The sequence below is a fragment of the Squalius cephalus genome (assembly GCF_949319135.1).
Source record: "Squalius cephalus genome assembly, chromosome: 9".
NCBI lineage: Eukaryota > Metazoa > Chordata > Actinopteri > Cypriniformes > Leuciscidae > Squalius > Squalius cephalus.
The window spans coordinates 37761056-37773994 of record NC_137130.1 but is presented as its reverse complement, the minus strand read 5'-3'; the positions used below and the strand labels follow the sequence as shown (position 1 = coordinate 37773994).

Sequence of the window (12939 nt, the reverse complement as noted above, 5' to 3'; positions counted from 1 at the left end):
CTTTAACACCAAGCATATCTGCTGACTCTGTTGATCTTCTCCTTGGTTCTTTTAATTCAAAAGTTAAAGGTATAATTGATGATATTGCTCCTGTGAAAGTCAGGAAGAAGAATGGCAGACAAAAAGCACCTTGGAGAAACTCAACAGCAGTGCAAAATATGAAAAGACAATGCAGAAAAGCAGAGCGCATGTGGCGGAAGACAAAACTTGTAGTCCACTATAACATCTACAAAGACAGCCTGCATGCTTTCAATATGGAACTAGGCAAAGCTAGACAGACTTTCTTCTCAAATATTATAAACAGCAATTTAAACAACACACGCACTCTTTTTGCTACTGTAGAGAGACTGACAAACCCCCCAAGCCAGATTCCCAGTGAAATGCTCTCAGACTACAAGTGCAGTGAGTTTGCTTCTTTCTTCTCTGAGAAAATCAATAATATCAGAAAGGTGATCAGCACATGCTTGAGTTGCGCTGGGGTCAGACAGATCAGACCACCTGAGAAAGTAGTTACTATGTCTGATTTCAAAGAAATTGATGGCAAAATTTTGGAAGAAACAGTACAGCACCTTAAAACATCAACATGCGCCCTTGACACACTTCCCACATCTTTTTTCAAAAGTGTGTTAAACAGTTTAGAAGCAGATCTTCTAGAAGTGGTAAATGTCTCACTTCTCTCTGGGAGTTTTCCAAACTCCCTGAAAACTGCAGTTGTCAAGGCCCTCCTGAAAAAGAGCAATCTGGATAAGACCATATTAAGCAACAATAGGCCGATTTCAAATCTTCCTTTCATAGGCAAGATCATTGAAAAAGTTGTCTTCAATCAGCTGAACAAATGCTTATGCTTGAATGGATACTTTGACAACTTTCAATCTGGTTTCCGACCGCACCACAGCACAGAGACAGCGCTCATAAAGATAATAAACGATATTCGCTTAAATACTGATTCAGGAAAATTATCAGTGCTGGTACTACTCGACCTCAGTGCTGCATTTGACACTGTCGATCACAACATACTTCTTGACAGGCTGGAAAACTGGGTGGGGCTTTCTGGGATAGTCCTAAAATGGTTCAGGTCATACTTAGATGGGAGAGGTTATTATGTGAGTATAGGAGACCATAAGTCTGAGTGGACATCCATGACATGTGGAGTCCCTCAAGGCTCAATTCTTGCGCCACTCCTGTTCAACCTGTATATGCTCCCACTGAGCCAAATAATGAGAAAGAACCAAATTGCTTACCACAGCTATGCAGACGACACACAGATCTACTTAGCCCTATCACCTAACGATTACAGCCCCATTGACTCCCTGTGCCAATGCATTGACGAAGTCAACAGTTGGATGTGTCAAAACTTTCTTCAGTTAAACATAGACAAAACTGAAGTCATTGCGTTTGGAAACAAATATGAAGTTCTCAAGGTGAACGCATACCTTCACTCTAGTGGTCAAACAACTAAAAATCAAGTCAGGAATCTTGGTGTGTCACTAGAGTCAGACCTTAGTTTCAGTAGTCATGTCAAAGCAATAACTAAATCAGCATACTATCATCTGAAAAATATTGCAAGAATTAGATGCTTTGTTTCCAGACAAGACTTAGAGAAACTTGTTCATGCTTTCATCACCAGCAGGGTGGATTATTGTAATAGACTCCTCACTGGCCTTCCCAAAAAGACCATAAGACAGTGTCAGCTCATACAGAACGCAGAGCAGAACCAGAACAAATGAACACATCACACCAGTCCTCAGGTCTTTACACTGGCTCCCAGTTAGATTTAGGATTGATTTTAAAGTATTATTGCTGGTATATAAATCATTCAATGGCCTAGGACCTCAATATATTGCAGATATGCTCACTGAATATAAACCCAACAGATCACTCAGATCATTAGGATCATATCAGCTAGAAATACCAAGGGTTCACTCTAAGCATGGCAAGTCCGCTTTTAGCTATTATGCCAGCCGCAGCTGGAACCAGCTTCCAGAGGAGATCAGATGTGCTCCTACTGTAGTCATTTTCAAATCCAGACTCAAAACACTTCTGTTTAGCTATGCATTTACTGAATGAGCACTGTGCCAATGTTCGTCCGACTGTTTGTACTGTACTGTATTTTATTTTATTTTTCTAAACTGTTTTAATTATTCTTATCTCTTTTTATTATTTTAATTTCTTCTATGTAAAGCACTTTGAATTGCCATTGTGTATGAAATGTGCTATATAAATAAACTTGCCTTGCCTTGCCTTGCCTAATGAGATTGATTTCGCTCCATATGTTAGTGACAAGATTTTTCACGTGAATAAATACATAGATCCGCAAAGTTTGTTTGTGTACTCTGGTCTAGTGGGAGTGCTTTTGTTTATTGTGTCAGAGGTTCTGGGCTCTAATCCACCCTCGGGTCGACTTTTTCTCCTCGTCAAAACAGTGGTGGGGACACGACCCACCTGTCCCACCCGAAAATTATTACCTGCATATGGTCAACCCACCAAAACACCTTCCGTTCATGAAATATGAGCATTTCATTCTTTCCATTATAATATTATATTCCATCAATTATAGACAGCAAGGAGACATGTGAAAGTTATTTTTCATATTATGAATATATACATTTTTATGTTTAGACTTGGTTCTGCAAACATATGATGGGTACAATAAAATAAACCAATTAAAAATAAAGGTTGTAAAGATGGTTTTCAAGTGATGCCATAGATTTCTTTCAATGATCAGTTCTTAAATTAATATTTTTTTCTTAATGTAAAGAACATTTTAATAATCTGAAGAAACTTTTTCCACTATAAAGATCATTTTGTGGAACGAAAAGTTTCAATGGATGTTAAAGGTTCTTCAGGGAACCATCACCTGCAATAAAAAAACCTTTATTTTTGTGAAACATTTTTGCCGTCTGTGCCGATGTTGATTTCAATGTAGTTGATTTCAAAATTCAAGAATGATATATATATAATACAAAGATTATATATCTGTACAATATCCAATATAATATAATAATAAATAATTATTTATTATTACAAAATCACAAACCTGTATTTTTTTAATAAATAACTGTACAACATGCACAAACATGACATTTTAGTGATACAACTTTCTTTGGTTTCCAAATACTTGAAATCCATTACAAAAATAGCACTGCGTGTCATTTTTGTGGTGTGTAATGTCTTATTTTAGACATACATTTGTAATTTACTATTATAAAAAGCAGTATATTCACTAACATAAACAAATAAGCATAGCGCATAGTCATGCAATAACTAACAGAAACTATGCAGGCGTTATTTAGAAGTATTAGACATATTTGTTTGTTCTTTGCTTATGATTTGTCTGCATTTATTGGGTAAATAAGCATCACACACCAGAGGGGTATTGCACAAAAGCAAGATAAGGGATTAAGCTGGGATTTGCCAGTTATCCTGGCTGAATTTAGTTATTATTGAAAACTGCTGTTCATTTCACTGTCAGAGGTTTGATGAATATATATATATTATTCGAGATTTAAAGCATTTATTGTCATACACCCAGTGAGGAAAGCAGATTTTCCTAAGCAATTATTATTTTGCTGTCCACAATGAATGTCAACACAGTGCAAAAGAACTATACTATACAATATGAGAAATAGAATATAGACTATGTATATCTATGCAAGTATAGAGTAGAAATGTACTGTTGAATGAGAAAGAATATCAATATATTATATTTTATTGCAGTTGATGAGATAATAAGAAATGGCTCATGAAGTTGCAAATGTGGTTTCAATTAAGTCCGTAACGAGGTCAATATGTATATATAGACTAAAGATTTGTGTGTTTCCTATTCACAATGGCTTGCCCTTTGTTGGATGATGTAGTTGATGAGGAAGTTTTAATACTCAGACGAGCATTCAGGCATGAAAGAGTCTTCCGAGATAGGGCAGACCCATTGGCCTTTTCAGACGAATATCTGACTGAGAGGTACAGATTCTCAGGTGATGGCATCAGATATTTGTGTAGGCTGCTGGGTCCAAACATACAGCACAGGACAGCACGGAGCCATGCTCTCACTGTCCCACAGATGGTCTGCGTAGCACTGCAATTCTTTGCAAGTGGCATGTTTCTGTATTCTGTCGGTGATGCAGAAAACCTCAATAAAGCCACTATTTGTCGCACAATAAGAAATGTAAGTCTGGCATTGAAATCTCTTGTGCACATATTTATCACCTTCCCTGGTCACAGAAGATTCATCCACATCTAGGAGGAGTTCTACAAGATTGCAGGTATGAATAATAACAGATTACTACAAAATGTTACATTAGCACAGTCACAGTATGACACTCATTATTTTGTGTTACAGCTTTTCCTAATGTAATTGGTACAGTGGATTGCACCCATATTCGTATCCAACGCCCCTCAGGGGCACATGAGGGAGATTATGTTAACAGGAAATCCTTCCACAGTGTCAATGTTCAGGTAAGATTGAGTTATGGTTACTGTCAGCTACATAATTATTCTGTGCATTAAATGACCTTAATAGGCTATATATTTTTACAGATGATCTGTGATGCTGACTGCCTTATCACAAATTTAGAGGCAAAGTGGCCTGGCTCAGTCCATGACTCCAGAATCTTTCGGGCCAGTAGAATTTACCAGAGACTCTCTCTAGGTAACCCACCCCATTTTTTTAAGCACCTTGAACACCAAGAGTACAGTACTTGTAAGAATTATGTTTTGTATTCGCAGGTGAGTTCTCTGGTGTGCTGCTGGGGGACAAAGGCTATGCCTGTGAGACATTTCTGATGACTCCCCTTACAGACCCCCAAACCCCAGCACAGCAAGCTTACAACCATGCCCATGCCAAAACCAGGGCTCAAATTGAAATGACCTTCGGCCTCCTGAAATCACGATTTCAGTGCCTGCACCACCTGAGGGTCTCCCCAGACAGAGCATGTGACGTGACTGTTGCCTGCACAGTGCTGCACAATATTGCCAGCCTAAGAAAAGAAAGGGCTCCCAGAGTTGCTTTGGATGTTGATTGGGACAATGCTGCCATATTCCCAGACAATTTCAATTTCAATTTATTAATGGATAGCCCCTTGAGATGCAACATCCCATTTTCAAGAGGGTCCAAGTACACATAGACATAAAACAACAACAACAACAACAACAACAACAACAGAAAAAAAAAAAAAAAAAAAAAAAAAACAGGCAAAACAAATGCTCAAAACCATTGAGCTACTAGGCAGCTTACACCATTACACCAAACCTAAGACACATCATAGCCCTGACATGTTATAAATGTCTCAAAAAGCACATCACATTTACTCATTATACAATTGGAACCATAATGCAAGAAATGCAGTAAACAAAAAGGTGTCACATAAGAAGGACCGAGGTTGAATCAACAGAAGGTAAATCAGTTAAACACACTGTAAAAACTAAAGGAGCCTCAAATATCCTGTCGGATACTCAAGGAACTTCAAAATGTAATTTTGGTGCCTCAAAGCTCTTTCTCCTATAGTAGGGTTACTGGAGGAGCATTGACAATCTTTGAGGTTCTTGCTGGAACTTATCGGATCCTTTAAGCACTTTGTATTTAGTTCAGAGGTTCTGGAGTCACCTTTTCATTACCATGAGACCTCGAAGTGCTTTGGGGGAAAATAGAGGAACTTGAATGCGATAAAAGGGTTATTGGAAGATCTTTTAACATTTAAGTGGTTCCTGGAAGATTTCTTATTTTAAAGCCAGCATCTGGAGGAACCCAATGGTTCAGTGAGGCCAGAATAAGATTATATTTATTATTATTATTAGTAGTAGTAGTAGTCGAGGCTATACTTAAGTTTGATTCAGTAGGCCTATACATACCCAGGTGAAAAATACATACTATTAAATGTATTAAAAATGTACTTGAGTGTGTTTTTAGTAGACCTACAATACAAATATACTTTAATGTATTTTTAATACATTTAACAGTAGCCTACGTCTTTTTCACTTGGGTAGCTTACATTTATTTAGTAGGCCTATTTTATCGAGTAATTTAAACCTTAAACAACAACACTAAATAATAATAATATTAATAATATGAAGAAGAAGAACCAGGAGGAGAGAAGTTTTATTATGTCACGAAACTGCCGCTATTGCTACTGTCGTCACTTCAGTGATGCTCGCACTACTCGCGCGCAACTAAGCTCAGCTGATCGACGTCATCGGGTTTGAAAGTAACAGCTCCTCTCTCATCAACGCCTGCCGCAGCTTCCGCCGTTTGTTCGGCTCTCCGTTACAAGGTTTGTAAACTCGCCAAATAAATATAAATACAGAGTATACTCACGATATATTCAAACACACACATATATAAACTAAATTTATTATACATTACTACGTTTTTACAGTGTTTACCACTCGTTTATTGCACAGTATCTGGTATGAAGGTTTTAGCCGCGATGTTAACTACGTTACGTTGATCTAACGTTAATGAACAAATGGAAATTACTGACTTATTGTCTTAGATTGATTTAGTCATTCAATTCAACATATTCTGTACAACTGTGTCTTCAAATTGCTGATATAGCCTAACGTAACTCATTTATTTTGTCATTGGCGTTTGTTATGAATAGTTGCTAACAAAATCAAGTTTGGGCTGTTTTTGTTTACGTTAGCCTAACTTTAACTTTAACTTTAACTTACTACAGGTGCCCTCATTCTCTCAAATACCATTTAAAGCTATTTACTGGTCAATAAATATTTTGCTTTGTTCTTTTGTTTCCCCAGAACAACCATTACATTTCTAAAATAATCTGAACATTTCAGTGGCAACATTGAATTACAGTAAGTTACCTGAACCACATGTAAGTACTTTATTACTATGAACTTTATCTGTGTGAAATTGTATTGTTTGACTGTGTACTTGTGTTTTTTAATCAGTTATTCTCTGAAAATCTTTCCTCATGCTCTCAAATCTCATTCATGTTACTCAGAAAAATAATATCACAGGTTTGGTTCACAAATAATGCTATGCACTTTTTCTTATATCTTTATCATTTGCATTTGAATATAAGACATTTTAACTCTGAATTCTATCTTCAAGTTTAGTCTTTTTCGACAAAAAAAGGAAAAAGCTATTATATGGCTCCAGAAGACTTACAACACAACCCATAACACATGAGTTGTGAACTCATTGATTATTTTTAGGATCTTTTCTGGGACATTTTTGGAGCTTAACCATTTTTACATAAATTGTTTCATTGAATTGAACTAGACAAGTGTACATAAGAATGGTTTCATGAATGATTTACACAATTTTTTTCTGCTTGTGTTTCATACAGTGAAATTGAATGGTGACTGGGGTTGCATTATGCCTGAGATCTGCTTTTGGGTTCCACAGACAGAAAGTCAAACAGGTTTGGAACGTCACAAGGCTGAGGAAATTATTTAAATTTCACAACTATCACTTTAATAACCTTACTAACAGTACTTTTTGTACTTTGCAGGGATCTCGGTAAGCTGAAATACAAGTTTGATCAAGAATAAAAAATCCTCCTGTAGACCTGAAAATCATTGAAGTGCCTGGACCATCCACCAGAAAAGAGGAAAAACAAACGGAAAATGAATCTGCTGTACCTTTTCACTTTTCTAACTCTTTAAGTATCACACCAACTTGGTCCCTTAGTGACATTTTTGACCACAAACGAAATTGCTGATCGTGTGGATTCTTATTTAAAAATGACTGGAATTCACCAGTAAACATTCACAGAACAACAGATAATTTTACTGCACCTTAATACTGTTTCTGGGTCGAAGCCTCTACTTCTACTTCCTCTATCTTGTTTCATGAGAATACTCAACAACCATTTATGAACATTGTTGATTCAAGTCACACATTTAAGCTTTTCAAAAGCCATAGTGTACATTACAGTCTCCAGTCTAACGGCATCCCAGACTTCAACATTTTATGATTCAAAATAGCTGAAAAACTAACCATCTGAGATTTCGGTATAGAGATAAAGGTTAGGATCATAATTTTCAGGAATATTACAGCACAATGAGTGCATATTAGCACTGTTTGTTTGTTTTTGGCATCTGATAGAGCTTTTGGACTTGGAAACAGTGATGTCAGACCTACCATCGGACTGAAACACCAATGTTTTAAAGTTAAGTAAAGATGGACATTTTTAATTAGTCAAAATTTAATTTTTTTACATTGATTTATTTCGTGGAACATATGTGTTTCCATGCATTTTGTTGAGATGTCATTTCTTGTTTATCTATTGTATATACATGGTTGATTATTCATGTTGCTTATGTATTATACATTTTTTTGTGTATTCATTGATATTAATCTATAGTTAGCTTTTTTTTCCCATGTGCATGGAAGTTTATGTAATAAAATGAATATCAAATATGTAATAAACAATTCTTATTTTGTATTTGGTTCAATTTGTTTATTATAATAGAAGTCAAAGGTAACCATAGTAACAACATGAAATTAAATATAAAAAAAAAATGAAATTTGGTTCCTGGAGGCACCCAAAGTGGTCCCGCACAGTGCCTAATATAAGAGTTCCTCAGGAAACTTGTGTGGTTCCTCAGAGAACCACCCCTTTTTAAAGGGTGCCTAGAGGATCTACAGACGGTTCTGCCGGTGTGGCAAAGTGAAGAACCCCAAAAGGTTCCTCCAGGCACCTTTTATTTTTACAGTGCAGTTACATGAAACAAAAGACAAGCATGCACACACATTGTTTAGATATTGGAATAAAGTTAACTTGAATCTACGAAAAGATCAAATGGACCTCAATGAAAGAGGAAGATTATTCCAATCACTAGTAGCTTTGTAGTGAAAAGTTTTACGACCAGTGGCTGAAAAGATTCCTGGTACAGTAAAGACAAGAGATTGCATATCTCTAAGGGGATACAAAGAACTACGTGGAACCAAGAGTTCTCTCAGATATGGAGGACATTCGAAGTAGGCACATTTGAAAATAAAAAGAAACCAATGAAAGTCTCTTCTTGAATTCAGCTGAAGCCAATTCAATGATGCATACATTACGCAATGATGTGTTTTAAAAGGACACCTCAGAACAAATCTACATAGAGAGTTAAAAACAACATTAAGTGGCTTAAGAGCAGCGTCACTAGTGTTCATGTAGATAATATCAGCGTAATCAATAATCGGCAATATCAACTGAGAAATTAACCGTTTCCTCACTTCCAATGTAAAGCAATTAACAGATCTATAAAGTGTACTGAGACAACCATATATTCTCTTTGTGATATAGTCAATGTGAGGTTTGAAGGTAAGCTCAGAATCCATCCACAACCCAAGATATTTAAATTTTTCAGATTTCACCATAGAGGACCCATTAGCAAAATACAGTTGTAAGTTAAGAGCACATGGTCTTCTGTGCCTCGTCCCAAACAACATACAACAGGACTTTTCCATATTCAACACCAGGTTGTTACTGTGAAACCATTTTTGAGTCATAATAAAGTCAACTTGTAACCTATTCTGGGTCTGGTGAATATCAGAGTCAGCAGTATAAATTACTGTATCATCAGCATAAAGATGAATCTTACTCATGGAAAAGATGTGTGATAAATCATTGATAAAGATCGAGAACAAAAGGAGTCCTAGAGTGGAACCTTGAGGAACACCCTTATCAACCAATAAATAATCAGACAGTGAACCTTTAAAAGCAACACACTGCCTTCTATTATGAAGATAAGAATTAAACCATAATAGAGCACTTTGATTCAGACCTATTGCATAAAGCTTATCAAGAAGAATGTAATGATCCACCATGTCAAAGGCCTTTGAAAGATCAATAAAAATAGCACCAGTTAGCTGTTCCTTATCGCAGGCAGAAAAAATATCATTGGTAAACTTTAATAAAGCTGTGGTGGTAGAAAAATTGGGCCTAAAGCCAGATTGAAATGCAGATAAGATATTATTCTGAATAATGAATTTGGATAATTGATTAAAAATAATTTTCTCAAATATTTTGGCAGTGGAACAGATAATAGAGATAGGACGATAATTATTCATAATAGAACCATCACCAGTTTTTAATAAAGGGGTAACTTTCGCACATTTCCATGTAGCGGGGACAGTAAAAGTATTCAAAGACAGATTAAATAGGTCAGCGAGTGGAAATATCAATACATGAGCAGCAAGTTTAATATACCTAGCCTCAAGCCCGTCCGGACCAGCACTACTATATTCCTTCAGATCAGCTATAGCATTAAAAACATCAATGGGCATAATTGTATTAAATTTAAATGAGCCAGATGCAGAAGAAAAGGTTGAGACATGATCATTAGTATGAGAATAAACATGATTGGAGTCACCAATTGCAGTAAAATGCTGATTGAAAGCATGAGCAATAGCGGTAGGATCAGTAATTGTAACATTATTCATTTTCAATTGGTTCCTATTGAGAACTCGATTCAAATGATCCCAAAACTGTCTAGGGTTTTTAAAGTCATTAAGAAAACATCTCTATAGTAACTGGATTTAGCATTTCGGGTGTGGGTCTTGCACTGATTCCTAAGAGATCTGTAATAATCCCAGTCGGGGGCAGATTTAGTAAGGCGGTATTTGGCCCATGCCTTATCTCTTTGCTTAAAAAGATTGAGTAAATGAGAACTGATCCAGGGTAAGTGCTTCCCTTTAACTCTAATAGTTCTAAACGGAAAATGCTTATCAATTACATTAATGAGTTCAGAGTGAAAAAAAGTCCATGCATCTTCCACAAAAGGAATTAGCTGAAACCTGTCCCAATTAATAGATTTCAAATCCTGTATAAAGCAATCAACATTGGTATTTTTTCTTTGACGTATTTTAATATATTTCGGAGGAAAATGAGGCAGTTTAATTTCCCAGACACAATAAATGACAGAATGATCACTAAAACAATCTGATAAGACACCAGATTTAACTATCCTTTCCGGATTAGAAACCAATATCAAGTCAAGCAAAGAGGAGGACCGGCTATCCACTCTAGTGGGTTCCTTAATAAGCTGTGAGAGATTAATACTACTAAATAAATCTTTATCCCCAGTGGAGGAACGATTCAGCCAATTGCAATTGAAATCACCAAGAATAATCAATTCTTTATGCCTGCCTAATGAATTGATAGTAGACAAAATACACTTTGTGGAATCGGATGGGGCAGACGGAGGTCTATAAATATTGCCAATAATTAAGTGTTTATTTGCATGAAAAATAATATTAATAAAAATACATTCAAAGTTAACTGGATCAGCTTCAGGGGTAATACATTCAGAGCTAAGATTTGCATCAACATATGTGGCCACACCACCTCCTCTGGACAGCCTATCAGCTCTGTACAATACATAATCATTTATTTCAATATCACTATCAGAAGTATAATTATTTAGCCAAGTTTCTGAGATGGTAATAATACTAGGTTTGTACTGAGGCAACCCAGGTTCTAAGATAATCAATTTTTGAAGTAAGGCTCCTGATATTAATGTGAACAACCTTTAGACCTTTAGTGGATTCCATTGAAAATGAGAAGAGAAAAGCGTGTCATGGTGCCATGGTGAAAGGTATATAAGGGGAAGGTGTAAAAAGCCACAGTAACAAAAACAAAACAAAAAACAAAAACATACAATTAAACATACAACAAACCAACAAAATTTCAACTGAGCACAATTGCTCGGTGGTCATTAAGTTAACTATAGAAAATAAATAACTCAGGGAATCTCAAAGCCCACATAACTAAAAATGGCTAAGCTTTTTACTTTATTTTAATCTTTAATCAATTCATAGTAGGCATAGACTTTACTAGAGGCCTTAAATAAATTAATACATTTACAAATTATGAGTAGCTTAATGCACAAAGACTCACAATAGCTAAGTAGAGCACAAAAACAAACCAGATCGGGACATCAGACTAAAACATCCTCAATCAGGCCTTCACAAAAAAAAAAAACAGTATAGCGTGTTTATGCCATTAAAATATCCAAATTAAATCAAAACAGCAAAGCACAAAGCTGCAAACCACAATAACAAAAATACCAAAGAACGCTACTTAGCAGAAAGGAGTGCTGCATAATCTCTGGCTTCATCAGCTGAGGAGAACATTTTCCTACCTCCCTCCTTCGCATTGATGGAAAGTCTTGTAGGAAACAGTAGCGCGGGCTTAAGTCCAAGTTTATAGAAGTCCGACATAACTTCACGATACTTTGATCGCTGTTCCATTACTTCAGGAGTAAAGTCATCATAGATCGCGATAGGTGACCCACGGTACTGAAGCTTTCCTCTTCTAGCTCTGGCTTCGCGTATGATAGTCACTTTCTGCTGGTGTCTTAAAAGACGTATAATAACTGGCCTAGGTCGTTGACCTGGGCTTGGTTTAGCAGAGAGAGCACGGTGAGCCATGTCACAATCCGGCAGGGAGCCAAGAGCACCTTCACCGAATACCTCCATCAAAAGCACCGAGAAGAAGGAAGAGGGCTGGCCGCCCTCAATAGCCTAATATTATTGCGCCGGCTGCGTGATTCCAGATCAGCCACTTTGGCCAGCAGTTTAGCGTTATTTGCCAACAATGAAGCACTGGACTTTTCCAAAATCGAAATACGCTCGTCTTGAAGATTGGCGTTGGTCTCAAGTGCTGAGATTTTCAAAATAACAGAAATGGTAGACTTGTTAGAGAACAATACATTGCAAATTATTTCAGTTAATTTAGTTTTGATTTAGCCCATCCCTTAATAAAGGATAATGTGGGCTATATAACTTTTTCATTTGTACATGCATTTTATTTGGCATCGGTAGCACACACTGTGGTTATCTTCCCAAATTCTAGTTCCACTTCACTGGATCAATAACTATAAAGTGTACTTGACATTCATAAAAAACGTTACAAGACCACAATGGTTTTGGAATATTTTTCTTTTATTATTTTGCTGTTATCACTTGTCAGCTTGGAGCTTTGGAGA

The 12939-nt window shown here is 36.4% G+C and overlaps 1 protein-coding gene and 1 long non-coding RNA gene across 4 annotated transcripts in view; one reads left to right on the top strand and one right to left on the bottom strand.

The window, feature by feature from the left end:
- Positions 1-12939, bottom strand: part of marco (macrophage receptor with collagenous structure) — a 167863-nt gene that overhangs the window by 97798 nt on the left and 57126 nt on the right. The gene's annotated exons all lie outside the window — the stretch shown is intronic.
- On the top strand, positions 6218-7551 carry LOC307164169. 2 transcript variants are annotated; one of them, XR_013822231.1, is made up of 4 exons: positions 6218-6266; positions 6751-6807; positions 7305-7379; positions 7470-7551. It is a non-coding gene; the product is annotated as an uncharacterized lncRNA (long non-coding RNA). The 2 variants fall into 2 exon arrangements; XR_013822232.1 differs by lacking the exon at positions 7470-7551 and having other exon boundaries at positions 7305-7430.